Below are 26,200 nucleotides of genomic sequence, written 5' to 3'. Positions count from 1 at the left end.
TAAATGGTGATATTTTTTTCAGTGGTATACCCACTTTTTGTCGAGTTTGTCGTCAATACGGGCATGGAAAGGAAAATTGTTCGGGTGGTGTATGTGGTTTTTGCAAAAAAGGTGATCATGAGTCAAAGGATTGTAAAGATCGGAGGAAGTGCAACTTGTGTCAGGAAGATACGCATGTTTTTAAGAATTGCCCAAAGAGGAAAAGAAATAAAGAGAAGGAGGTAGTGGTTAAAAAGGTTTTGGTAGAGAGAAAGGAGGAAAGTGTAGAAAAGGTGTTGGTGGTAAAGGGAAAAGAAAGCAAACCTGTAGGAGTGCAGAGGGAGATGGAGAAAACAAGAGTAGATTGGGGGGATAGGGTAGAGAGTGAAATGGGAGGTGTAAGTCAGGGAACTGGCCGTGGTAAGGTTAAAAAGCAAGAAAAGAGAAAGGAACAGGAAGTGGAGGTGGCAATGGAAGAAAATATAGTTGTTTTTCAACAACCTATGTTTATAAAGAATGCAGAATATTTTAACCGGTTGTACCGTAAGTTGTATGATGAGAAACGTTTGGACTATCTTATAGAGAATGTTAGGAAAGAACTAATAAGAGATAAAAATGTTTTTTGTGTGAAATATAGAATACCAGATGGTGTATCGAAACAAGTTTTTTCAGCATCAAGGGTTGAAGATTTGTCCCTTAAGGTTCTGAGTTGGGTTGGGGTTCATGCTTTTGATAATGGTTACAAGTATTTTACTTGATGTTATTACTGTTGTTAATACAGTTATAATTTAATTTTTATTTTTTTGGTATCCATTCAGGTTCTGAAACATTTCTTTCTTTGTAAGTATTGTTGTATTTTTGTAATTTTTTTTTCTGACATTAAAAGTACCAAAACCTGATGATGATTTAAGTTGGAGTCCACGTCTTGTCTCCCTTTGGGGAGAAGAGGACTGTGGAGTGGACTTTAATTTTAACCTGAATAGGTTTTAAAAAAAAAAAAAAAAAAATCTGTTCTTATCAGTTTAATATCTGATACGTCCCCTATCTGGGGACCATATATTAAATGGATTTTTAGAACAGGGAGATGGAAAAAGAGCTTGCTCTGTCCACTCCACGCATTGACCTGGTATTGCAGTATCTCCAGGACCGGTGCACCCCTTCTTTAATGCAGTTTCTAAAATCAGAAAGAATTGAATTCAATGTTTTTTGTTCATTTTGCTTGTTTGTCGGATTTTGGGATGGACTCTTTGGCTTTGCTTTTCTTCTCCTCATTGGATTTTTCATGTTCAAAGTTGCAGAAGCCAGATTACAAGCTCATTTTGGTTCAACTTCAGCAACTGTGCATTGCATTGCCATGTAATGTGATGCAATGCTATCTTTCTAGCTCTCCCTTTTTACTTCCTTTTGGATAAACAGACATATTAGGCAAGCATTTTGGAGCTTTCACCTAAATAACTACAGGTGGTGAGATAAGCTGCACAATATAATTGACCTTTCAGTATATTGTTGCACACACACCATCTATTTAGCAAATGCCCTTGTTATCAACAGCAGCCTTTTAAACTCACCTGAGCTAACAGGTATGTGCGCTGGTTACTCTGCTGCGCTTAAAATTTCTTTTTTGGTTTGCTACAATGCCTTTTCTGAAACGTTGTCTCCTTCTGCTGGAACACTGACTTCTTTCATTTAATGCCTGCAGACTATAAAAGAGAACCCAACCCAAAAAGTTTGGTTGATTAGTCTGTGGCATTCTGTTAAACTGTTGCTTATGGCGGTCTCTGTGAGCTTCTCAGCGACATTCAGCCAGCCAGGTATCCTGCCTGCAGTAGATGGAATGTGGCAATGGAACGCTGGCTGCGCGTGTCATAATAGGCTCTGAGCCTTTATATACCTGTGCACAGCAGCAGCCACCTTCAGTCTGCTGCTGGACAGCCAGCAGCAGCAGCAGCAGGAGAGGTATGTAATCAGGAGCCCTCCTGCTAAGGGTAGACAGCTGCTCGTTCCACCCCACCCCCCGCCTTAATTGGTTCTCCTCCCTTCCAACGGTGTTGAGGCGGGTGGGAACAGCAGGGGGTGAAGGTGCTGTGTTTAAAGAGGTGGAGTTATGCAGATCTAAAACGCGTGGATTGCAGCAGCAGCAAGCCGAAAAGTGCAGGCATGTAAGGGATCTAGAGGTTGACAACATGTCTTCTTAACGGGAGTCCAGGAGCTCATCTCCACAAATGGACTTTTCAGGATCCTTGGGTGGCTCCGTAGTTTGAAACCAATTCTGGTTATCGCTTCTCGGCCTTTTGGCTAAGATCAAGTGTAGTATCTGTTCTTATCAGTTTAATATCTGATACGTCCCCTATCTGGGGACCATATATTAAGTGGATTTTTAGAACAGGGAGATGGAAAAAGAGCTTGCTCTGTCCACTCCACGCATTGACCTGGTATTGCAGTATCTCCAGGACCGGTGCACCCCTTCTTTAATGCAGTTTCTAAAATCAGAAAGAATTGAATTCAATGTTTTTTGTTCATTTTTCTTGTTTGTCGGATTTTGGGATGGACTCTTTGGCTTTGCTTTTCTTCTCCTCATTGGATTTTTCATGTTCAAAGTTGCAGAAGCCAGATTACAAGCTCATTTTGGTTCAACTTCAGCAACTGTGCATTGCATTGCCATGTAATGTGATGCAATGCTATCTTTCTAGCTCTCCCTTTTTACTTCCTTTTGGATAAACAGACATATTAGGCAAGCATTTTGGAGCTTTCACCTAAATAACTACAGGTGGTGAGATAAGCTGCACAATATAATTGACCTTTCAGTATATTGTTGCACACACACCATCTATTTAGCAAATGCCCTTGTTATCAACAGCAGCCTTTTAAACTCACCTGAGCTAACAGGTATGTGCGCTGGTTACTCTGCTGCGCTTAAAATTTCTTTTTTGGTTTGCTACAATGCCTTTTCTGAAACGTTGTCTCCTTCTGCTGGAACACTGACTTCTTTCATTTAATGCCTGCAGACTATAAAAGAGAACCCAACCCAAAAAGTTTGGTTGATTAGTCTGTGGCATTCTGTTAAACTGTTGCTTATGGCGGTCTCTGTGAGCTTCTCAGCGACATTCAGCCAGCCAGGTATCCTGCCTGCAGTAGATGGAATGTGGCAATGGAATGCAGGCTGCGCGTGTCATAATAGGCTCTGAGCCTTTATATACCTGTGCACAGCAGCAGCCACCTTCAGTCTGCTGCTGGACAGCCAGCAGCAGCAGCAGCAGGAGAGGTATGTAATCAGGAGCCCTCCTGCTAAGGGTAGACAGCTGCTCGTTCCACCCCACCCCCCGCCTTAATTGGTTCTCCTCCCTTCCAACGGTGTTGAGGCGGGTGGGAACAGCAGGGGGTGAAGGTGCTGTGTTTAAAGAGGTGGAGTTATGCAGATCTAAAACGCGTGGATTGCAGCAGCAGCAAGCCGAAAAGTGCAGGCATGTAAGGGATCTAGAGGTTGACAACATGTCTTCTTAACGGGAGTCCAGGAGCTCATCTCCACAAATGGACTTTTCAGGATCCTTGGGTGGCTCCGTAGTTTGAAACCAATTCTGGTTATCGCTTCTCGGCCTTTTGGCTAAGATCAAGTGTAGTATCTGTTCTTATCAGTTTAATATCTGATACGTCCCCTATCTGGGGACCATATATTAAATGGATTTTTAGAACAGGGAGATGGAAAAAGAGCTTGCTCTGTCCACTCCACGCATTGACCTGGTATTGCAGTATCTCCAGGACCGGTGCACCCCTTCTTTAATGCAGTTTCTAAAATCAGAAAGAATTGAATTCAATGTTTTTTGTTCATTTTGCTTGTTTGTCGGATTTTGGGATGGACTCTTTGGCTTTGTTTTTCTTCTCCTCATTGGATTTTTCATGTTCAAAGTTGCAGAAGCCAGATTACAAGCTCATTTTGGTTCAACTTCAGCAACTGTGCATTGCATTGCCATGTAATGTGATGCAATGCTATCTTTCTAGCTCTCCCTTTTTACTTCCTTTTGGATAAACAGACATATTAGGCAAGCATTTTGGAGCTTTCACCTAAATAACTACAGGTGGTGAGATAAGCTGCACAATATAATTGACCTTTCAGTATATTGTTGCACACACACCATCTATTTAGCAAATGCCCTTGTTATCAACAGCAGCCTTTTAAACTCACCTGAGCTAACAGGTATGTGCGCTGGTTACTCTGCTGCGCTTAAAATTTCTTTTTTGGTTTGCTACAATGCCTTTTCTGAAACGTTGTCTCCCTCTGCTGGAACACTGACTTCTTTCATTTAATGCCTGCAGACTATAAAAGAGAACCCAACCCAAAAAGTTTGGTTGATTAGTCTGTGGCATTCTGTTAAACTGTTGCTTATGGCGGTCTCTGTGAGCTTCTCAGCGACATTCAGCCAGCCAGGTATCCTGCCTGCAGTAGATGGAATGTGGCAATGGAACGCTGGCTGCGCGTGTCATAATAGGCTCTGAGCCTTTATATACCTGTGCACAGCAGCAGCCACCTTCAGTCTGCTGCTGGACAGCCAGCAGCAGCAGCAGCAGGAGAGGTATGTAATCAGGAGCCCTCCTGCTAAGGGTAGACAGCTGCTCGTTCCACCCCACCCCCCGCCTTAATTGGTTCTCCTCCCTTCCAACGGTGTTGAGGCAGGTGGGAACAGCAGGGGGTGAAGGTGCTGTGTTTAAAGAGGTGGAGTTATGCAGATCTAAAACGCGTGGATTGCAGCAGCAGCAAGCCGAAAAGTGCAGGCATGTAAGGGATCTAGAGGTTGACAACATGTCTTCTTAACGGGAGTCCAGGAGCTCATCTCCACAAATGGACTTTTCAGGATCCTTGGGTGGCTCCGTAGTTTGAAACCAATTCTGGTTATCGCTTCTCGGCCTTTTGGCTAAGATCAAGTGTAGTATCTGTTCTTATCAGTTTAATATCTGATACGTCCCCTATCTGGGGACCATATATTAAATGGATTTTTAGAACAGGGAGATGGAAAAAGAGCTTGCTCTGTCCACTCCACGCATTGACATGGTATTGCAGTATCTCCAGGACCGGTGCACCCCTTCTTTAATGCAGTTTCTAAAATCAGAAAGAATTGAATTCAATGTTTTTTGTTCATTTTGCTTGTTTGTCGGATTTTGGGATGGACTCTTTGGCTTTGCTTTTCTTCTCCTCATTGGATTTTTCATGTTCAAAGTTGCAGAAGCCAGATTACAAGCTCATTTTGGTTCAACTTCAGCAACTGTGCATTGCATTGCCATGTAATGTGATGCAATGCTATCTTTCTAGCTCTCCCTTTTTACTTCCTTTTGGATAAACAGACATATTAGGCAAGCATTTTGGAGCTTTCACCTAAATAACTACAGGTGGTGAGATAAGCTGCACAATATAATTGACCTTTCAGTATATTGTTGCACACACACCATCTATTTAGCAAATGCCCTTGTTATCAACAGCAGCCTTTTAAACTCACCTGAGCTAACAGGTATGTGCGCTGGTTACTCTGCTGCGCTTAAAATTTATTTTTTGGTTTGCTACAATGCCTTTTCTGAAACGTTGTCTCCTTCTGCTGGAACACTGACTTCTTTCATTTAATGCCTGCAGACTATAAAAGAGAACCCAACCCAAAAAGTTTGGTTGATTAGTCTGTGGCATTCTGTTAAACTGTTGCTTATGGCGGTCTCTGTGAGCTTCTCAGCGACATTCAGCCAGCCAGGTATCCTGCCTGCAGTAGATGGAATGTGGCAATGGAACGCTGGCTGCGCGTGTCATAATAGGCTCTGAGCCTTTATATACCTGTGCACAGCAGCAGCCACCTTCAGTCTGCTGCTGGACAGCCAGCAGCAGCAGCAGCAGGAGAGGTATGTAATCAGGAGCCCTCCTGCTAAGGGTAGACAGCTGCTCGTTCCACCCCACCCCCCGCCTTAATTGGTTCTCCTCCCTTCCAACGGTGTTGAGGCGGGTGGGAACAGCAGGGGGTGAAGGTGCTGTGTTTAAAGAGGTGGAGTTATGCAGATCTAAAACGCGTGGATTGCAGCAGCAGCAAGCCGAAAAGTGCAGGCATGTAAGGGATCTAGAGGTTGACAACATGTCTTCTTAACGGGAGTCCAGGAGCTCATCTCCACAAATGGACTTTTCAGGATCCTTGGGTGGCTCCGTAGTGTGAAACCAATTCTGGTTATCGCTTCTCGGCCTTTTGGCTAAGATCAAGTGTAGTATCTGTTCTTATCAGTTTAATATCTGATACGTCCCCTATCTGGGGACCATATATTAAATGGATTTTTAGAACAGGGAGATGGAAAAAGAGCTTGCTCTGTCCACTCCACGCATTGACCTGGTATTGCAGTATCTCCAGGACCGGTGCACCCCTTCTTTAATGCAGTTTCTAAAATCAGAAAGAATTGAATTCAATGTTTTTTGTTCATTTTGCTTGTTTGTCGGATTTTGGGATGGACTCTTTGGCTTTGCTTTTCTTCTCCTCATTGGATTTTTCATGTTCAAAGTTGCAGAAGCCAGATTACAAGCTCATTTTGGTTCAACTTCAGCAACTGTGCATTGCATTGCCATGTAATGTGATGCAATGCTATCTTTCTAGCTCTCCCTTTTTACTTCCTTTTGGATAAACAGACATATTAGGCAAGCATTTTGGAGCTTTCACCTAAATAACTACAGGTGGTGAGATAAGCTGCACAATATAATTGACCTTTCAGTATATTGTTGCACACACACCATCTATTTAGCAAATGCCCTTGTTATCAACAGCAGCCTTTTAAACTCACCTGAGCTAACAGGTAAGTGCGCTGGTTACTCTGCTGCGCTTAAAATTTCTTTTTTGGTTTGCTACAATGCCTTTTCTGAAACGTTGTCTCCTTCTGCTGGAACACTGACTTCTTTCATTTAATGCCTGCAGACTATAAAAGAGAACCCAACCCAAAAAGTTTGGTTGATTAGTCTGTGGCATTCTGTTAAACTGTTGCTTATGGCGGTCTCTGTGAGCTTCTCAGCGACATTCAGCCAGCCAGGTATCCTGCCTGCAGTAGATGGAATGTGGCAATGGAACGCTGGCTGCGCATGTCATAATAGGCTCTGAGCCTTTATATACCTGTGCACAGCAGCAGTCACCTTCAGTCTGCTGCTGGACAGCCAGCAGCAGCAGCAGCAGGAGAGGTATGTAATCAGGAGCCCTCCTGCTAAGGGTAGACAGCTGCTCGTTCCACCCCACCCCCCGCCTTAATTGGTTCTCCTCCCTTCCAACGGTGTTGAGGCGGGTGGGAACAGCAGGGGGTGAAGGTGCTGTGTTTAAAGAGGTGGAGTTATGCAGAACTAAAACGCGTGGATTGCAGCAGCAGCAAGCCGAAAAGTGCAGGCATGTAAGGGATCTAGAGGTTGACAACATGTCTTCTTAACGGGAGTCCAGGAGCTCATCTCCACAAATGGACTTTTCAGGATCCTTGGGTGGCTCCGTAGTTTGAAACCAATTCTGGTTATCGCTTCTCGGCCTTTTGGCTAAGATCAAGTGTAGTATCTGTTCTTATCAGTTTAATATCTGATACGTCCCCTATCTGGGGACCATATATTAAATGGATTTTTAGAACAGGAAGATGGAAAAAGAGCTTGCTCTGTCCACTCCACGCATTGACCTGGTATTGCAGTATCTCCAGGACCGGTGCACCCCTTCTTTAATGCAGTTTCTAAAATCAGAAAGAATTGAATTCAATGTTTTTTGTTCATTTTGCTTGTTTGTCGGATTTTGGGATGGACTCTTTGGCTTTGATTTTCTTCTCCTCATTGGATTTTTCATGTTCAAAGTTGCAGAAGCCAGATTACAAGCTCATTTTGGTTCAACTTCAGCAACTGTGCATTGCATTGCCATGTAATGTGATGCAATGCTATCTTTCTAGCTCTCCCTTTTTACTTCCTTTTGGATAAACAGACATATTAGGCAAGCATTTTGGAGCTTTCACCTAAATAACTACAGGTGGTGAGATAAGCTGCACAATATAATTGACCTTTCAGTATATTGTTGCACACACACCATCTATTTAGCAAATGCCCTTGTTATCAACAGCAGCCTTTTAAACTCACCTGAGCTAACAGGTATGTGCGCTGGTTACTCTGCTGCGCTTAAAATTTCTTTTTTGGTTTGCTACAATGCCTTTTCTGAAACGTTGTCTCCTTCTGCTGGAACACTGACTTCTTTCATTTAATGCCTGCAGACTATAAAAGAGAACCCAACCCAAAAAGTTTGGTTGATTAGTCTGTGGCATTCTGTTAAACTGTTGCTTATGGCGGTCTCTGTGAGCTTCTCAGCGACATTCAGCCAGCCAGGTATCCTGCCTGCAGTAGATGGAATGTGGCAATGGAACGCTGGCTGCGCGTGTCATAATAGGCTCTGAGCCTTTATATACCTGTGCACAGCAGCAGCCACCTTCAGTCTGCTGCTGGACAGCCAGCAGCAGCAGCAGGAGAGGTATGTAATCAGGAGCCCTCCTGCTAAGGGTAGACAGCTGCTCGTTCCACCCCACCCCCCGCCTTAATTGGTTCTCCTCCCTTCCAACGGTGTTGAGGCGGGTGGGAACAGCAGGGGGTGAAGGTGCTGTGTTTAAAGAGGTGGAGTTATGCAGATCTAAAACGCGTGGATTGCAGCAGCAGCAAGCCGAAAAGTGCAGGCATGTAAGGGATCTAGAGGTTGACAACATGTCTTCTTAACGGGAGTCCAGGAGCTCATCTCCACAAATGGACTTTTCAGGATCCTTGGGTGGCTCCGTAGTTTGAAACCAATTCTGGTTATCGCTTCTCGGCCTTTTGGCTAAGATCAAGTGTAGTATCTGTTCTTATCAGTTTAATATCTGATACGTCCCCTATCTGGGGACCATATATTAAATGGATTTTTAGAACAGGGAGATGGAAAAAGAGCTTGCTCTGTCCACTCCACGCATTGACCTGGTATTGCAGTATCTCCAGGACCGGTGCACCCCTTCTTTAATGCAGTTTCTAAAATCAGAAAGAATTGAATTCAATGTTTTTTGTTCATTTTGCTTGTTTGTCGGATTTTGGGATGGACTCTTTGGCTTTGCTTTTCTTCTCCTCATTGGATTTTTCATGTTCAAAGTTGCAGAAGCCAGATTACAAGCTCATTTTGGTTCAACTTCAGCAACTGTGCATTGCATTGCCATGTAATGTGATGCAATGCTATCTTTCTAGCTCTCCCTTTTTACTTCCTTTTGGATAAACAGACATATTAGGCAAGCATTTTGGAGCTTTCACCTAAATAACTACAGGTGGTGAGATAAGCTGCACAATATAATTGACCTTTCAGTATATTGTTGCACACACACCATCTATTTAGCAAATGCCCTTGTTATCAACAGCAGCCTTTTAAACTCACCTGAGCTAACAGGTATGTGCGCTGGTTACTCTGCTGCGCTTAAAATTTCTTTTTTGGTTTGCTACAATGCCTTTTCTGAAACGTTGTCTCCTTCTGCTGGAACACTGACTTCTTTCATTTAATGCCTGCAGACTATAAAAGAGAACCCAACCCAAAAAGTTTGGTTGATTAGTCTGTGGCATTCTGTTAAACTGTTGCTTATGGCGGTCTCTGTGAGCTTCTCAGCGACATTCAGCCAGCCAGGTATCCTGCCTGCAGTAGATGGAATGTGGCAATGGAACGCTGGCTGCGCATGTCATAATAGGCTCTGAGCCTTTATATACCTGTGCACAGCAGCAGCCACCTTCAGTCTGCTGCTGGACAGCCAGCAGCAGCAGCAGCAGGAGAGGTATGTAATCAGGAGCCCTCCTGCTAAGGGTAGACAGCTGCTCGTTCCACCCCACCCCCCGCCTTAATTGGTTCTCCTCCCTTCCAACGGTGTTGAGGCGGGTGGGAACAGCAGGGGGTGAAGGTGCTGTGTTTAAAGAGGTGGAGTTATGCAGATCTAAAACGCGTGGATTGCAGCAGCAGCAAGCCGAAAAGTGCAGGCATGTAAGGGATCTAGAGGTTGACAACATGTCTTCTTAACGGGAGTCCAGGAGCTCATCTCCACAAATGGACTTTTCAGGATCCTTGGGTGGCTCCGTAGTTTGAAACCAATTCTGGTTATCGCTTCTCGGCCTTTTGGCTAAGATCAAGTGTAGTATCTGTTCTTATCAGTTTAATATCTGATACGTCCCCTATCTGGGGACCATATATTAAATGGATTTTTAGAACAGGAAGATGGAAAAAGAGCTTGCTCTGTCCACTCCACGCATTGACCTGGTATTGCAGTATCTCCAGGACCGGTGCACCCCTTCTTTAATGCAGTTTCTAAAATCAGAAAGAATTGAATTCAATGTTTTTTGTTCATTTTGCTTGTTTGTCGGATTTTGGGATGGACTCTTTGGCTTTGATTTTCTTCTCCTCATTGGATTTTTCATGTTCAAAGTTGCAGAAGCCAGATTACAAGCTCATTTTGGTTCAACTTCAGCAACTGTGCATTGCATTGCCATGTAATGTGATGCAATGCTATCTTTCTAGCTCTCCCTTTTTACTTCCTTTTGGATAAACAGACATATTAGGCAAGCATTTTGGAGCTTTCACCTAAATAACTACAGGTGGTGAGATAAGCTGCACAATATAATTGACCTTTCAGTATATTGTTGCACACACACCATCTATTTAGCAAATGCCCTTGTTATCAACAGCAGCCTTTTAAACTCACCTGAGCTAACAGGTATGTGCGCTGGTTACTCTGCTGCGCTTAAAATTTCTTTTTTGGTTTGCTACAATGCCTTTTCTGAAACGTTGTCTCCTTCTGCTGGAACACTGACTTCTTTCATTTAATGCCTGCAGACTATAAAAGAGAACCCAACCCAAAAAGTTTGGTTGATTAGTCTGTGGCATTCTGTTAAACTGTTGCTTATGGCGGTCTCTGTGAGCTTCTCAGCGACATTCAGCCAGCCAGGTATCCTGCCTGCAGTAGATGGAATGTGGCAATGGAACGCTGGCTGCGCGTGTCATAATAGGCTCTGAGCCTTTATATACCTGTGCACAGCAGCAGCCACCTTCAGTCTGCTGCTGGACAGCCAGCAGCAGCAGCAGGAGAGGCATGTAATCAGGAGCCCTCCTGCTAAGGGTAGACAGCTGCTCGTTCCACCCCACCCCCCGCCTTAATTGGTTCTCCTCCCTTCCAACGGTGTTGAGGCGGGTGGGAACAGCAGGGGGTGAAGGTGCTGTGTTTAAAGAGGTGGAGTTATGCAGATCTAAAACGCGTGGATTGCAGCAGCAGCAAGCCGAAAAGTGCAGGCATGTAAGGGATCTAGAGGTTGACAACATGTCTTCTTAACGGGAGTCCAGGAGCTCATCTCCACAAATGGACTTTTCAGGATCCTTGGGTGGCTCCGTAGTTTGAAACCAATTCTGGTTATCGCTTCTCGGCCTTTTGGCTAAGATCAAGTGTAGTATCTGTTCTTATCAGTTTAATATCTGATACGTCCCCTATCTGGGGACCATATATTAAATGGATTTTTAGAACAGGGAGATGGAAAAAGAGCTTGCTCTGTCCACTCCACGCATTGACCTGGTATTGCAGTATCTCCAGGACCGGTGCACCCCTTCTTTAATGCAGTTTCTAAAATCAGAAAGAATTGAATTCAATGTTTTTTGTTCATTTTGCTTGTTTGTCGGATTTTGGGATGGACTCTTTGGCTTTGCTTTTCTTCTCCTCATTGGATTTTTCATGTTCAAAGTTGCAGAAGCCAGATTACAAGCTCATTTTGGTTCAACTTCAGCAACTGTGCATTGCATTGCCATGTAATGTGATGCAATGCTATCTTTCTAGCTCTCCCTTTTTACTTCCTTTTGGATAAACAGACATATTAGGCAAGCATTTTGGAGCTTTCACCTAAATAACTACAGGTGGTGAGATAAGCTGCACAATATAATTGACCTTTCAGTATATTGTTGCACACACACCATCTATTTAGCAAATGCCCTTGTTATCAACAGCAGCCTTTTAAACTCACCTGAGCTAACAGGTATATGCGCTGGTTACTCTGCTGCGCTTAAAATTTCTTTTTTGGTTTGCTACAATGCCTTTTCTGAAACGTTGTCTCCTTCTGCTGGGACACTGACTTCTTTCATTTAATGCCTGCAGACTATAAAAGAGAACCCAACCCAAAAAGTTTGGTTGATTAGTCTGTGGCATTCTGTTAAACTGTTGCTTATGGCGGTCTCTGTGAGCTTCTCAGCGACATTCAGCCAGCCAGGTATCCTGCCTGCAGTAGATGGAATGTGGCAATGGAACGCTGGCTGCGCGTGTCATAATAGGCTCTGAGCCTTTATATACCTGTGCACAGCAGCAGCCACCTTCAGTCTGCTGCTGGACAGCCAGCAGCAGCAGCAGCAGGAGAGGTATGTAATCAGGAGCCCTCCTGCTAAGGGTAGACAGCTGCTCGTTCCACCCCACCCCCCGCCTTAATTGGTTCTCCTCCCTTCCAACGGTGTTGAGGCGGGTGGGAACAGCAGGGGGTGAAGGTGCTGTGTTTAAAGAGGTGGAGTTATGCAGATCTAAAACGCGTGGATTGCAGCAGCAGCAAGCCGAAAAGTGCAGGCATGTAAGGGATCTAGAGGTTGACAACATGTCTTCTTAACGGGAGTCCAGGAGCTCCTCTCCACAAATGGACTTTTCAGGATCCTTGGGTGGCTCCGTAGTTTGAAACCAATTCTGGTTATCGCTTCTCGGCCTTTTGGCTAAGATCAAGTGTAGTATCTGTTCTTATCAGTTTAATATCTGATACGTCCCCTATCTGGGGACCATATATTAAATGGATTTTTAGAACAGGGAGATGGAAAAAGAGCTTGCTCTGTCCACTCCACGCATTGACCTGGTATTGCAGTATCTCCAGGACCGGTGCACCCCTTCTTTAATGCAGTTTCTAAAATCAGAAAGAATTGAATTCAATGTTTTTTGTTCATTTTGCTTGTTTGTCGGATTTTGGGATGGACTCTTTGGCTTTGCTTTTCTTCTCCTCATTGGATTTTTCATGTTCAAAGTTGCAGAAGCCAGATTACAAGCTCATTTTGGTTCAACTTCAGCAACTGTGCATTGCATTGCCATGTAATGTGATGCAATGCTATCTTTCTATCTCTCCCTTTTTACTTCCTTTTGGATAAACAGACATATTAGGCAAGCATTTTGGAGCTTTCACCTAAATAACTACAGGTGGTGAGATAAGCTGCACAATATAATTGACCTTTCAGTATATTGTTGCACACACACCATCTATTTAGCAAATGCCCTTGTTATCAACAGCAGCCTTTTAAACTCACCTGAGCTAACAGGTATGTGCGCTGGTTACTCTACTGCGCTTAAAATTTCTTTTTTGGTTTGCTACAATGCCTTTTCTGAAACGTTGTCTCCTTCTGCTGGAACACTGACTTCTTTCATTTAATGCCTGCAGACTATAAAAGAGAACCCAACCCAAAAAGTTTGGTTGATTAGTCTGTGGCATTCTGTTAAACTGTTGCTTATGGCGGTCTCTGTGAGCTTCTCAGCGACATTCAGCCAGCCAGGTATCCTGCCTGCAGTAGATGGAATGTGGCAATGGAACGCTGGCTGCGCGTGTCATAATAGGCTCTGAGCCTTTATATACCTGTGCACAGCAGCAGCCACCTTCAGTCTGCTGCTGGACAGCCAGCAGCAACAGCAGCAGCAGGAGAGGTATGTAATCAGGAGCCCTCCTGCTAAGGGTAGACAGCTGCTCGTTCCACCCCACCCCCCGCCTTAATTGGTTCTCCTCCCTTCCAACGGTGTTGAGGCGGGTGGGAACAGCAGGGGGTGAAGGTGCTGTGTTTAAAGAGATGGAGTTATGCAGATCTAAAACGCGTGGATTGCAGCAGCAGCAAGCCGAAAAGTGCAGGCATGTAAGGGATCTAGAGGTTGACAACATGTCTTCTTAACGGGAGTCCAGGAGCTCATCTCCACAAATGGACTTTTCAGGATCCTTGGGTGGCTCCGTAGTTTGAAACCAATTCTGGTTATCGCTTCTCGGCCTTTTGGCTAAGATCAAGTGTAGTATCTGTTCTTATCAGTTTAATATCTGATACGTCCCCTATCTGGGGACCATATATTAAATGGATTTTTAGAACAGGGAGATGGAAAAAGAGCTTGCTCTGTCCACTCCACGCATTGACCTGGTATTGCAGTATCTCCAGGACCGGTGCACCCCTTCTTTAATGCAGTTTCTAAAATCAGAAAGAATTGAATTCAATGTTTTTTGTTCATTTTGCTTGTTTGTCGGATTTTGGGATGGACTCTTTGGCTTTGCTTTTCTTCTCCTCATTGGATTTTTCATGTTCAAAGTTGCAGAAGCCAGATTACAAGCTCATTTTGGTTCAACTTCAGCAACTGTGCATTGCATTGCCATGTAATGTGATGCAATGCTATCTTTCTAGCTCTCCCTTTTTACTTCCTTTTGGATAAACAGACATATTAGGCAAGCATTTTGGAGCTTTCACCTAAATAACTACAGGTGGTGAGATAAGCTGCACAATATAATTGACCTTTCAGTATATTGTTGCACACACACCATCTATTTAGCAAATGCCCTTGTTATCAACAGCAGCCTTTTAAACTCACCTGAGCTAACAGGTATATGCGCTGGTTACTCTGCTGCGCTTAAAATTTATTTTTTGGTTTGCTACAATGCCTTTTCTGAAACGTTGTCTCCTTCTGCTGGAACACTGACTTCTTTCATTTAATGCCTGCAGACTATAAAAGAGAACCCAACCCAAAAAGTTTGGTTGATTAGTCTGTGGCATTCTGTTAAACTGTTGCTTATGGCGGTCTCTGTGAGCTTCTCAGCGACATTCAGCCAGCCAGGTATCCTGCCTGCAGTAGATGGAATGTGGCAATGGAACGCTGGCTGCGCGTGTCATAATAGGCTCTGAGCCTTTATATACCTGTGCACAGCAGCAGCCACCTTCAGTCTGCTGCTGGACAGCCAGCAGCAGCAGCAGCAGCAGGAGAGGTATGTAATCAGGAGCCCTCCTGCTAAGGGTAGACAGCTGCTCGTTCCACCCCACCCCCCGCCTTAATTGGTTCTCCTCCCTTCCAACGGTGTTGAGGCGGGTGGGAACAGCAGGGGGTGAAGGTGCTGTGTTTAAAGAGGTGGAGTTATGCAGATCTAAAACGCGTGGATTGCAGCAGCAGCAAGCCGAAAAGTGCAGGCATGTAAGGGATCTAGAGGTTGACAACATGTCTTCTTAACGGGAGTCCAGGAGCTCATCTCCACAAATGGACTTTTCAGGATTCTTGGGTGGCTCCGTAGTTTGAAACCAATTCTGGTTATCGCTTCTCGGCCTTTTGGCTAAGATCAAGTGTAGTATCTGTTCTTATCAGTTTAATATCTGATACGTCCCCTATCTGGGGACCATATATTAAATGGATTTTTAGAACAGGGAGATGGAAAAAGAGCTTGCTCTGTCCACTCCACGCATTGACCTGGTATTGCAGTATCTCCAGGACCGGTGCACCCCTTCTTTAATGCAGTTTCTAAAATCAGAAAGAATTGAATTCAATGTTTTTTGTTCATTTTGCTTGTTTGTCGGATTTTGGGATGGACTCTTTGGCTTTGCTTTTCTTCTCCTCATTGGATTTTTCATGTTCAAAGTTGCAGAAGCCAGATTACAAGCTCATTTTGGTTCAACTTCAGCAACTGTGCATTGCATTGCCATGTAATGTGATGCAATGCTATCTTTCTAGCTCTCCCTTTTTACTTCCTTTTGGATAAACAGACATATTAGGCAAGCATTTTGGAGCTTTCACCTAAATAACTACAGGTGGTGAGATAAGCTGCACAATATAATTGACCTTTCAGTATATTGTTGCACACACACCATCTATTTAGCAAATGCCCTTGTTATCAACAGCAGCCTTTTAAACTCACCTGAGCTAACAGGTATATGCGCTGGTTACTCTGCTGCGCTTAAAATTTCTTTTTTGGTTTGCTACAATGCCTTTTCTGAAACGTTGTCTCCTTCTGCTGGAACACTGACTTCTTTCATTTAATGCCTGCAGACTATAAAAGAGAACCCAACCCAAAAAGTTTGGTTGATTAGTCTGTGGCATTCTGTTAAACTGTTGCTTATGGCGGTCTCTGTGAGCTTCTCAGCGACATTCAGCCAGCCAGGTATCCTGCCTGCAGTAGATGGAATGTGGCAATGGAACGCTGGCTGTGCGTGTCATAATAGGCTCTGAGCCTTTATATACCTGTGCACAGCAGCAGCCACCTTCAGTCTGCTGCTGGACAGCCAGCAGCAGCAGCAGCAGGAGAGGTATGTAATCAGTAGCCCTCCTGCTAAGGGTAGACAGCTGCTCGTTCCACCCCACCACCCGCCTTAATTGGTTCTCCTCCCTTCCAACGGTGTTGAGGCGGGTGGGAACAGCAGGGGGTGAAGGTGCTGTGTTTAAAGAGGTGGAGTTATGCAGATCTAAAACGCGTGGATTGCAGCAGCAGCAAGCCGAAAAGTGCAGGCATGTAAGGGATCTAGAGGTTGACAACATGTCTTCTTAACGGGAGTCCAGGAGCTCATCTCCACAAATGGACTTTTCAGGATCCTTGGGTGGCTCCGTAGTTTTAAACCAATTCTGGTTATCGCTTCTCGGCCTTTTGGCTAAGATCAAGTGTAGTATCTGTTCTTATCAGTTTAATATCTGATACGTCCCCTATCTGGGGACCATATATTAAATGGATTTTTAGAACAGGGAGATGGAAAAAGAGCTTGCTCTGTCCACTCCACGCATTGACCTGGTATTGCAGTATCTCCAGGACCGGTGCACCCCTTCTTTAATGCAGTTTCTAAAATCAGAAAGAATTGAATTCAATGTTTTTTGTTCATTTTGCTTGTTTGTCGGATTTTGGGATGGACTCTTTGGCTTTGCTTTTCTTCTCCTCATTGGATTTTTCATGTTCAAAGTTGCAGAAGCCAGATTACAAGCTCATTTTGGTTCAACTTCAGCAACTGTGCATTGCATTGCCATGTAATGTGATGCAATGCTATCTTTCTAGCTCTCCCTTTTTACTTCCTTTTGGATAAACAGACATATTAGGCAAGCATTTTGGAGCTTTCACCTAAATAACTACAGGTGGTGAGATAAGCTGCACAATATAATTGACCTTTCAGTATATTGTTGCACACACACCATCTATTTAGCAAATGCCCTTGTTATCAACAGCAGCCTTTTAAACTCACCTGAGCTAACAGGTATGTGCGCTGGTTACTCTGCTGCGCTTAAAATTTCTTTTTTGGTTTGCTACAATGCCTTTTCTGAAACGTTGTCTCCTTCTGCTGGAACACTGACTTCTTTCATTTAATGCCTGCAGACTATAAAAGAGAACCCAACCCAAAAAGTTTGGTTGATTAGTCTGTGGCATTCTGTTAAACTGTTGCTTATGGCGGTCTCTGTGAGCTTCTCAGCGACATTCAGCCAGCCAGGTATCCTGCCTGCAGTAGATGGAATGTGGCAATGGAACGCTGGCTGCGCGTGTCATAATAGGCTCTGAGCCTTTATATACCTGTGCACAGCAGCAGCCACCTTCAGTCTGCTGCTGGACAGCCAGCAGCAGCAGCAGCAGGAGAGGTATGTAATCAGGAGCCCTCCTGCTAAGGGTAGACAGCTGCTCGTTCCACCCCACCCCCCGCCTTAATTGGTTCTCCTCCCTTCCAACGGTGTTGAGGCGGGTGGGAACAGCAGGGGGTGAAGGTGCTGTGTTTAAAGAGGTGGAGTTATGCAGATCTAAAACGCGTGGATTGCAGCAGCAGCAAGCCAAAAAGTGCAGGCATGTAAGGGATCTAGAGGTTGACAACATGTCTTCTTAACGGGAGTCCAGGAGCTCATCTCCACAAATGGACTTTTCAGGATCCTTGGGTGGCTTCGTAGTTTGAAACCAATTCTGGTTATCGCTTCTCGGCCTTTTGGCTAAGATCAAGTGTAGTATCTGTTCTTATCAGTTTAATATCTGATACGTCCCCTATCTGGGGACCATATATTAAATGGATTTTTAGAACAGGGAGATGGAAAAAGAGCTTGCTCTGTCCACTCCACGCATTGACCTGGTATTGCAGTATCTCCAGGACCGGTGCACCCCTTCTTTAATGCAGTTTCTAAAATCAGAAAGAATTGAATTCAATGTTTTTTGTTCATTTTGCTTGTTTGTCGGATTTTGGGATGGACTCTTTGGCTTTGCTTTTCTTCTCCTCATTGGATTTTTCATGTTCAAAGTTGCAGAAGCCAGATTACAAGCTCATTTTGGTTCAACTTCAGCAACTGTGCATTGCATTGCCATGTAATGTGATGCAATGCTATCTTTCTAGCTCTCCCTTTTTACTTCCTTTTGGATAAACAGACATATTAGGCAAGCATTTTGGAGCTTTCACCTAAATAACTACAGGTGGTGAGATAAGCTGCACAATATAATTGACCTTTCAGTATATTGTTGCACACACACCATCTATTTAGCAAATGCCCTTGTTATCAACAGCAGCCTTTTAAACTCACCTGAGCTAACAGGTATGTGCGCTGGTTACTCTGCTGCGCTTAAAATTTCTTTTTTGGTTTGCTACAATGCCTTTTCTGAAACGTTGTCTCCTTCTGCTGGAACACTGACTTCTTTCATTTAATGCCTGCAGACTATAAAAGAGAACCCAACCCAAAAAGTTTGGTTGATTAGTCTGTGGCATTCTGTTAAACTGTTGCTTATGGCGGTCTCTGTGAGCTTCTCAGCGACATTCAGCCAGCCAGGTATCCTGCCTGCAGTAGATGGAATGTGGCAATGGAACGCTGGCTGCGCGTGTCATAATAGGCTCTGAGCCTTTATATACCTGTGCACAGCAGCAGCCACCTTCAGTCTGCTGCTGGACAGCCAGCAGCAGCAGGAGAGGTATGTAATCAGGAGCCCTCCTGCTAAGGGTAGACAGCTGCTCGTTCCACCCCACCCCCCGCCTTAATTGGTTCTCCTCCCTTCCAACGGTGTTGAGGCGGGTGGGAACAGCAGGGGGTGAAGGTGCTGTGTTTAAAGAGGTGGAGTTATGCAGATCTAAAACGCGTGGATTGCAGCAGCAGCAAGCCGAAAAGTGCAGGCATGTAAGGGATCTAGAGGTTGACAACATGTCTTCTTAACGGGAGTCCAGGAGCTCATCTCCACAAATGGACTTTTCAGGATCCTTGGGTGGCTCCGTAGTTTGAAACCAATTCTGGTTATCGCTTCTCGGCCTTTTGGCTAAGATCAAGTGTAGTATCTGTTCTTATCAGTTTAATATCTGATACGTCCCCTATCTGGGGACCATATATTAAATGGATTTTTAGAACAGGGAGATGGAAAAAGAGCTTGCTCTGTCCACTCCACGCATTGACCTGGTATTGCAGTATCTCCAGGACCGGTGCACCCCTTCTTTAATGCAGTTTCTAAAATCAGAAAGAATTGAATTCAATGTTTTTTGTTCATTTTGCTTGTTTGTCGGATTTTGGGATGGACTCTTTGGCTTTGCTTTTCTTCTCCTCATTGGATTTTTCATGTTCAAAGTTGCAGAAGCCAGATTACAAGCTCATTTTGGTTCAACTTCAGCAACTGTGCATTGCATTGCCATGTAATGTGATGCAATGCTATCTTTCTAGCTCTCCCTTTTTACTTCCTTTTGGATAAACAGACATATTAGGCAAGCATTTTGGAGCTTTCACCTAAATAACTACAGGTGGTGAGATAAGCTGCACAATATAATTGACCTTTCAGTATATTGTTGCACACACACCATCTATTTAGCAAATGCCCTTGTTATCAACAGCAGCCTTTTAAACTCACCTGAGCTAACAGGTATGTGCGCTGGTTACTCTGCTGCGCTTAAAATTTCTTTTTTGGTTTGCTACAATGCCTTTTCTGAAACGTTGTCTCCTTCTGCTGGAACACTGACTTCTTTCATTTAATGCCTGCAGACTATAAAAGAGAACCCAACCCAAAAAGTTTGGTTGATTAGTCTGTGGCATTCTGTTAAACTGTTGCTTATGGCGGTCTCTGTGAGCTTCTCAGCGACATTCAGCCAGCCAGGTATCCTGCCTGCAGTAGATGGAATGTGGCAATGGAACGCTGGCTGCGCGTGTCATAATAGGCTCTGAGCCTTTATATACCTGTGCACAGCAGCAGCCACCTTCAGTCTGCTGCTGGACAGCCAGCAGCAGCAGCAGCAGGAGAGGTATGTAATCAGGAGCCCTCCTGCTAAGGGTAGACAGCTGCTCGTTCCACCCCACCCCCCGCCTTAATTGGTTCTCCTCCCTTCCAACGGTGTTGAGGCGGGTGGGAACAGCAGGGGGTGAAGGTGCTGTGTTTAAAGAGGTGGAGTTATGCAGATCTAAAACGCGTGGATTGCAGCAGCAGCAAGCCGAAAAGTGCAGGCATGTAAGGGATCTAGAGGTTGACAACATGTCTTCTTAACGGGAGTCCAGGAGCTCATCTCCACAAATGGACTTTTCAGGATCCTTGGGTGGCTCCGTAGTTTGAAACCAATTCTGGTTATCGCTTCTCGGCCTTTTGGCTGCGATCTGTAGTGGGTTGCGTCATTTGGCCAAGGTGATCTAGGTGGATCTTTGCACTCGGCCTTCTGGATCTTGGTCCAGCTGCTGCTATTGGGTGTGGAGCAAAGTCTAGATTTGTCTTTTCTTCCTGGAGGACGGTTCTTTTTCGTGGTGTGGAGGTCGGTAGGACGAAGAGGATTGAAATCCGGGTGGAGCTGCGATCTGCTGTGTCGTTTTTTTTCCTGATCATCTGTGGAAAAAGAAGGAGGAAAAGAATATGGAATCGAAGAGGCCATTTGGAGGTAGGAGGGAAAATCGGGAGAACAATTCCAATGACTATTTTTCAGAGGATTATCCTTTGAAGGATACACTCCGTTTGTTGGTGGCTCCTGGTTATCGGCAGGAAAAGGATTCCGAGTTTATCTTCAGAGAGATTTGTAAATTTCTGAAGATTGAAAAGGAGGAACTTTTTTGTTTTCAATCCTTTTTTTCGAGAGGGATATATGATTTAACTTTAATGGGGAACTCTCAGTGTGAAAGAGCCTATACTCTCTATGAAGTTAATAGGGAGAACGAGCTTTTTGTTGGAGTGAGAGTGATTCCCTCCTTTCAGTTCTCCATGAAACTGCTAACAATACATTTGTTCAGTCCATTTGTTACTGATAGTGAAGTAATAAACTATCTAAGTGCATATTGTGAGAAAGTTATCCCAAGAAAACGTGGGGAAACTAGGTTCGGAGTGTGGAACGGAAAAAGGGTTTTTCTGGTAGCCTTCAAGAAGGACCCAGAAGAAGAAGGTGGGGTACTTAGACCACCACCAAATGTCTATGTTAATCGTAGCCGTGGATATCTGTTTTTTTCGGGTATGCCTAATTACTGTTATGGGTGCCGTAAATATGGACATTTGGATATTGTGTGCAAAAAGTGTTGTAGGTGTCCCGGTTCAGCTCATCAGGAGGATGCATGTCCAAATAAGAAGAAAGGAGGCGAGGAGGAGATGGATACTTCATCAGAACATCGGCAGAATGAAGCCGAGGATGGTGAGGAAGCAAGTGAAAAGAGAACTGATGAGCAGGAAATGGAGGAGGTGAGAAAAGTAAAGAAGAAGAAAACACCGGAAGAAGAGAAGAGAAAGAAAGAAGAGAGAGGGAGGAGGTCGGAGGAGGATGAGAAAAGAAAGATGGAAGAAAGGAAGAAGGAGAAGGAGTTAGAAGAAGATAAGAACAGAGAAGAGCAGAAGAAAGAAGGTCGGGAGAAGGAAGAGCAGAAGAAAGAAGAAAAGAAGAAAGAAGAAAAGAAGAATGAAGAACGGAGGATTGAAGAATTGAAGTCTGTGCTGGTGGGTGTGGGACAATTAATGCAGAAAGTCCCTCCACCAAGCAAAGAGAGTAATATAAAAGAACAAGGGGGTGAAGTAAAAAAGGGAGGCGCAGGGGGAAAGGTGGTGGTAGTGAAAAGTCAAAGCCTGCCTGTAATAGGGCCTTCCCCTAGGGAGATTTTATCTCAGAGTATACCCTGTGGTCAGGAAAGGATGGATTCATCAAAAATTTTGAAAAGAAGTGTAGATGATAAAGAGCGTGGTGTAGGGCCATGTGTAGTAAAAGTATTTGCTTGTGAAAAGGATTTTGACATTTCCAGTACATCAGAGTCGGAAGGGCTGAGTATCGATGAAAGTGCTTTGCAATCCGATGAGGGCGGGGGAGATAGCCCGGTGCCAGTCACTAAAAGATGATCAGGGCGGCTTCCCTGAATGTTCAGGGTTTCAATGACTTATATAAAAGAACTGTGATTTATGACTATTTTAATAATGAAAATTTTGATTTTGTATTTCTTCAAGAATGTAATTTGTCAAAGAAGTTAAATTATGATTTTTTACGGGGTATATGGAAGGGTAATTTATGTTTTTCAGGCGGGAATGAATTCAGAAGTGATGGGGTTGGTTTTATATGTTCCAGGGAATGGGAGATTACCAACTACGAAGAAATATACCCTGGTAGGATTCTAAGAGTGGATGTAGAAAGGAATGGGAAGAAATATAGATGTTTTAATATTTATGCCAATACAGAAAAAGTTTTAAGGTTACATTTGTTTGAAATTTTGCAGCTTTTTATCCCAGGTGTAGTTCCAGTAATTTTAGGGGGAGATTTTAATTGTCAACTAAATAATGTAAAAGATGGTTCGGTTTCTTGTCTCAAGGGTATTTTATCTTCTTTTAACCTAAAAGATGCTTGGTGGTTGGACGGGCAGAAGAAGGAGTATGAAATTACTTGGGAAGGAAGAGGTTGTTCCTCGAGAATAGATTATTTGTTTATATCCAAGGATTTTACTTGTTCTAATTTTAAAACGCATAAAGCACCTTTTTCTGATCATAGAATAATTGAATGTACACTGATGGTAGAGGCGGATGAGGGAAAAAGGCCGTCTCATTGGAAACTGAATGTATCATTGTTACAGCATAAGGAGGTAAGGGAGGATTTTAAATTTTTCTTTGAGAAACTGAAATTAGAAAAGAAATGTTTTGACTCTACTTTTAAATGGTGGGACTACATGAAAAAGGAAGTTAAATTATTCTTTATGGAAGTAGGCAAGAGGAAAGCTGCGGATAAGCGACAGTCATACAATAACCTTAATGCAAATCTACAGTGTCTGTATCAGTTTAGGAATAATGGAGTTAATGTGGAGGAGGAAATTATGGTGACGAAGGAAAAAATTCAAAAATGTCTGAGAGAAAAAGGAAAAGAAATTATCTTTAATTCTCGTGTGAAGGTGTTGGAGGAAGACGAGAAATGTACTAAATTCTTTTTTAAAAAAATCTGTGAGAAAAAGGCCTTTATGGGGGTTTTAGAGGGGGAAAGGAGTTTGGAGGGGAAAAAGATGAAAGTGAAAGAATTTTATGATAACCTGTTTTCAGCAAAAAATACAGATAGGTCTTTGAAGGAGCATTTTTTAGGAGGGTTGGATAAGTGTTTTACTAAGGAAAATAAATTATTATTATCAGAGGGTATTTCAAAAGAAGAAGTTTTTAATACAGTTAATACATTGCAAAACGGTAAGACACCAGGGTCGGATGGGTTACCCATTGAGTTTTATAAAATATTATGGGATATTGTGGGGAATGAATTTTATGAAATGTTTTTAAAAGTTGAGTCTTTATGTCGTGTCCCGGAGTCATGGTTGGAGGGGGTAATTGTTTTATTATACAAAAGAGGTGATAGAGAATTGCTAAAAAACTGGAGACCGATTACTCTTTTAAATACAGATTATAAAGTTTATGCGAAGCTGTTGGCAAATAGATTAAAGAAAGTGGTGAGTTCGGTGATAGATATAGACCAAACGTGTGCAGTTCCAACGCGGAAGATCAGTGACTCGTTGATTTTAATTAGAGACATAATATGGGATGTTTCCGATAGAAGACAGAAGATGGCGTTAATTACTCTGGATTTTGAAAAGGCTTATGATAGAGTCGCCCATGATTTTTTATTCGATGTTTTAAGGAGAATGGGTTGCCCGGATGATTTTAGTAAACGTATTAAATCCTTGTATCAAGCATGTTTTAGTAAAGTATCTGTAAATGGGTTTTTATCTGGAAGTGTAAAGATTAATTGTGGGGTGAAACAGGGATGCCCCTTATCCCCTATTCTTTTTATCTGTGCGATTGAGCCTCTTTTAACTGCTTTTAGGAAAGACAAAGTGATTAATGGTTTTTTTATTCCTGGGAGTTGGGGAGAGCAGGTTAAAGTGGTGGCTTTTATGGATGATGTGACTGTTTTTGTAAAAGATTTAAGAAGTATGAATAGGGTTTTAAGAACGGTTGAATGGTTTGGGGCGGCATCAGGTTTTAAGATCAATTTGGAGAAATCTGGTGTTTTAACGATGGGCGGTTTTATCTTAGAATCCGATTGTAAATTATTGAGAGTCTTTGAAGCAAAGATTTTAGGCATCTATTTTTCGGAAGAGTGTGGAAATGTAAAAAATTGGGAATCACTGTTGGAGAGGGTTAGGAAAAAGGTGTCTTTTTGGAATCTGAGAGAGCTAACGTTGGAAGGGAAGATTTTAATTATCAAGCAGGTTTTACTCCCAATGATTTTATATGTTGCAACCATTTTTATTCCACCTGTCAATGCGATGAAAAAAATTATTAAAGTATGTTTTAATTTTTTATGGAGATCAAAAATGGAAAGGGTTAAGCGCGAAGAATTGTATAAGCCAAAAAAGAAAGGTGGTAAAGGTTATCCTGATATCAAAGCCTTTTTATATGCAAAGTATATGGCAAACTGCATAAATATTTTATTAGGGTCAGAATCGAAGCTTAAAGCCTTTTCTATTTATAATTTGGGTTTCTATATAAGAAAATATAAGTGGGTGGACATGAGATTGAATAGACCTTATAGATTTTTACCCCCAAGTAACTATGTTGTGCTGGAAAAGATTTTGAGAGATTATGATCTAAAAGGTTTTGATCTTAAGGTACTGAGGTGTCATAAAAAGATATTACAAGTCTTGGAAGGAAGGTTAAACACTAGTCCAGTGGAGCACTTTATGCCAAAGATAGTGGACAGGATTTGGCTGAATGTAAACTATGTGTTCTTATCAAATGAACATAAAGATTTGTTATGGTGTATAATAAAGGATTGCTTACCGACACGAGAATTTCAGCATAGACGTGGTCTTGTTCGTTTTGAAAAATGTCCAAGACAGAGATGTGGAGGTAGTGAGACTCCTATGCACGTATTCTGGAATTGCGAGTTTGCACAAAAAGTCTGGAGGAAAATGTGCAATCTGATTAAAGCTGTGAGTAATGTTAATTTTTTAGATTTTAACAGGGTGTTCTATGGGATGGGTGTAAAGGAAGAAGATTTTAAGGTGGTGTGGGTGATTATAACATGTGTAAAGATGGCAATTTGGAAGGTGAGAAACATTTTGATTTTTAAACATAATGAAGTGTCTGTTGAACAGTGTATTAAGTTGTGTCTAAGTTATTTATTTATGTATTTTTGGAAGGACAAAATGGTTTTGGGCATAAGAAAAGCAGATGTATTGTGGAAGCAAAATGAATGGAATATACTTACTGTGTAGCCTTTGTTGTCATTGAAAATCTTTTTCTGGAAAAATACAAATATTAATTACAGGAAAAAAAAAAAAAAAAGTTAAAAAGAAAGTTAAGAAAAAGGAAAGAAGGAAATATATATGTATATATATATATATAAAAAAAAAAAAAAAAAAAAAAAAAACACGATGATGGATTTGAGTCTTGGTTTTTGCTTTTAAAGATGTAAGACTTTGTAATCTGAGTGTAAAAAAAAAAAAAAAAATCTGTTCTTATCAGTTTAATATCTGATACGTCCCCTATCTGGGGACCATATATTAAATGGATTTTTAGAACAGGGAGATGGAAAAAGAGCTTGCTCTGTCCACTCCACGCATTGACCTGGTATTGCAGTATCTCCAGGACCGGTGCACCCCTTCTTTAATGCAGTTTCTAAAATCAGAAAGAATTGAATTCAATGTTTTTTGTTCATTTTGCTTGTTTGTCGGATTTTGGGATGGACTCTTTGGCTTTGCTTTTCTTCTCCTCATTGGATTTTTCATGTTCAAAGTTGCAGAAGCCAGATTACAAGCTCATTTTGGTTCAACTTCAGCAACTGTGCATTGCATTGCCATGTAATGT

General features: G+C 42.7%; 14 non-coding genes and 2 pseudogenes across 14 annotated transcripts; all 16 read left to right on the top strand.

Annotated features, from left to right (window-relative positions):
• The first annotated feature begins 958 nt into the window (after positions 1–958).
• LOC141193636 (U2 spliceosomal RNA) lies at positions 959–1,139 on the top strand (annotated as a pseudogene).
• Positions 1,140–2,254: 1,115 nt separating this feature from the next.
• LOC141194256 (U2 spliceosomal RNA) lies at positions 2,255–2,445 on the top strand. The gene has a single exon (XR_012267043.1). It is a non-coding gene; the product is annotated as a U2 spliceosomal RNA (small nuclear RNA).
• A 1,115-nt stretch (positions 2,446–3,560) lies between these two features.
• On the top strand, positions 3,561–3,751 carry LOC141193949 (U2 spliceosomal RNA). The gene has a single exon (XR_012266750.1). It is a non-coding gene; the product is annotated as a U2 spliceosomal RNA (small nuclear RNA).
• A 1,115-nt stretch (positions 3,752–4,866) lies between these two features.
• Positions 4,867–5,057, top strand: LOC141194293 (U2 spliceosomal RNA). The gene has a single exon (XR_012267079.1). It is a non-coding gene; the product is annotated as a U2 spliceosomal RNA (small nuclear RNA).
• Positions 5,058–6,172: 1,115 nt separating this feature from the next.
• LOC141193947 (U2 spliceosomal RNA) lies at positions 6,173–6,363 on the top strand. Its single transcript, XR_012266749.1, has one exon. It is a non-coding gene; the product is annotated as a U2 spliceosomal RNA (small nuclear RNA).
• A 1,115-nt stretch (positions 6,364–7,478) lies between these two features.
• LOC141193564 (U2 spliceosomal RNA) lies at positions 7,479–7,669 on the top strand. The gene has a single exon (XR_012266471.1). It is a non-coding gene; the product is annotated as a U2 spliceosomal RNA (small nuclear RNA).
• Positions 7,670–8,781: 1,112 nt separating this feature from the next.
• Positions 8,782–8,972, top strand: LOC141193946 (U2 spliceosomal RNA). The gene has a single exon (XR_012266748.1). It is a non-coding gene; the product is annotated as a U2 spliceosomal RNA (small nuclear RNA).
• Positions 8,973–10,087: 1,115 nt separating this feature from the next.
• Positions 10,088–10,278, top strand: LOC141193563 (U2 spliceosomal RNA). The gene has a single exon (XR_012266470.1). It is a non-coding gene; the product is annotated as a U2 spliceosomal RNA (small nuclear RNA).
• A 1,112-nt stretch (positions 10,279–11,390) lies between these two features.
• Positions 11,391–11,581, top strand: LOC141193945 (U2 spliceosomal RNA). The gene has a single exon (XR_012266747.1). It is a non-coding gene; the product is annotated as a U2 spliceosomal RNA (small nuclear RNA).
• Positions 11,582–12,696: 1,115 nt separating this feature from the next.
• On the top strand, positions 12,697–12,887 carry LOC141193943 (U2 spliceosomal RNA). The gene has a single exon (XR_012266745.1). It is a non-coding gene; the product is annotated as a U2 spliceosomal RNA (small nuclear RNA).
• Positions 12,888–14,005: 1,118 nt separating this feature from the next.
• On the top strand, positions 14,006–14,196 carry LOC141193942 (U2 spliceosomal RNA). The gene has a single exon (XR_012266744.1). It is a non-coding gene; the product is annotated as a U2 spliceosomal RNA (small nuclear RNA).
• A 1,118-nt stretch (positions 14,197–15,314) lies between these two features.
• LOC141193941 (U2 spliceosomal RNA) lies at positions 15,315–15,505 on the top strand. The gene has a single exon (XR_012266743.1). It is a non-coding gene; the product is annotated as a U2 spliceosomal RNA (small nuclear RNA).
• Positions 15,506–16,620: 1,115 nt separating this feature from the next.
• LOC141193940 (U2 spliceosomal RNA) lies at positions 16,621–16,811 on the top strand. The gene has a single exon (XR_012266742.1). It is a non-coding gene; the product is annotated as a U2 spliceosomal RNA (small nuclear RNA).
• A 1,115-nt stretch (positions 16,812–17,926) lies between these two features.
• LOC141193939 (U2 spliceosomal RNA) lies at positions 17,927–18,117 on the top strand. The gene has a single exon (XR_012266741.1). It is a non-coding gene; the product is annotated as a U2 spliceosomal RNA (small nuclear RNA).
• A 1,109-nt stretch (positions 18,118–19,226) lies between these two features.
• On the top strand, positions 19,227–19,417 carry LOC141193938 (U2 spliceosomal RNA). Its single transcript, XR_012266740.1, has one exon. It is a non-coding gene; the product is annotated as a U2 spliceosomal RNA (small nuclear RNA).
• Positions 19,418–25,789: 6,372 nt separating this feature from the next.
• On the top strand, positions 25,790–25,997 carry LOC141193643 (U2 spliceosomal RNA; annotated as a pseudogene).
• Positions 25,998–26,200: the final 203 nt, after the last annotated feature.

Source organism: Phyllobates terribilis, unplaced genomic scaffold (assembly GCF_046119375.1).
Source record: "Phyllobates terribilis strain yellow unplaced genomic scaffold, ASM4611937v1 Scaffold_66__1_contigs__length_7565176, whole genome shotgun sequence".
Classification (NCBI taxonomy): domain Eukaryota; kingdom Metazoa; phylum Chordata; class Amphibia; order Anura; family Dendrobatidae; genus Phyllobates; species Phyllobates terribilis.
Note: the sequence above shows the minus strand (reverse complement) of the source record. Positions and strands in the feature narration are given on the sequence as shown.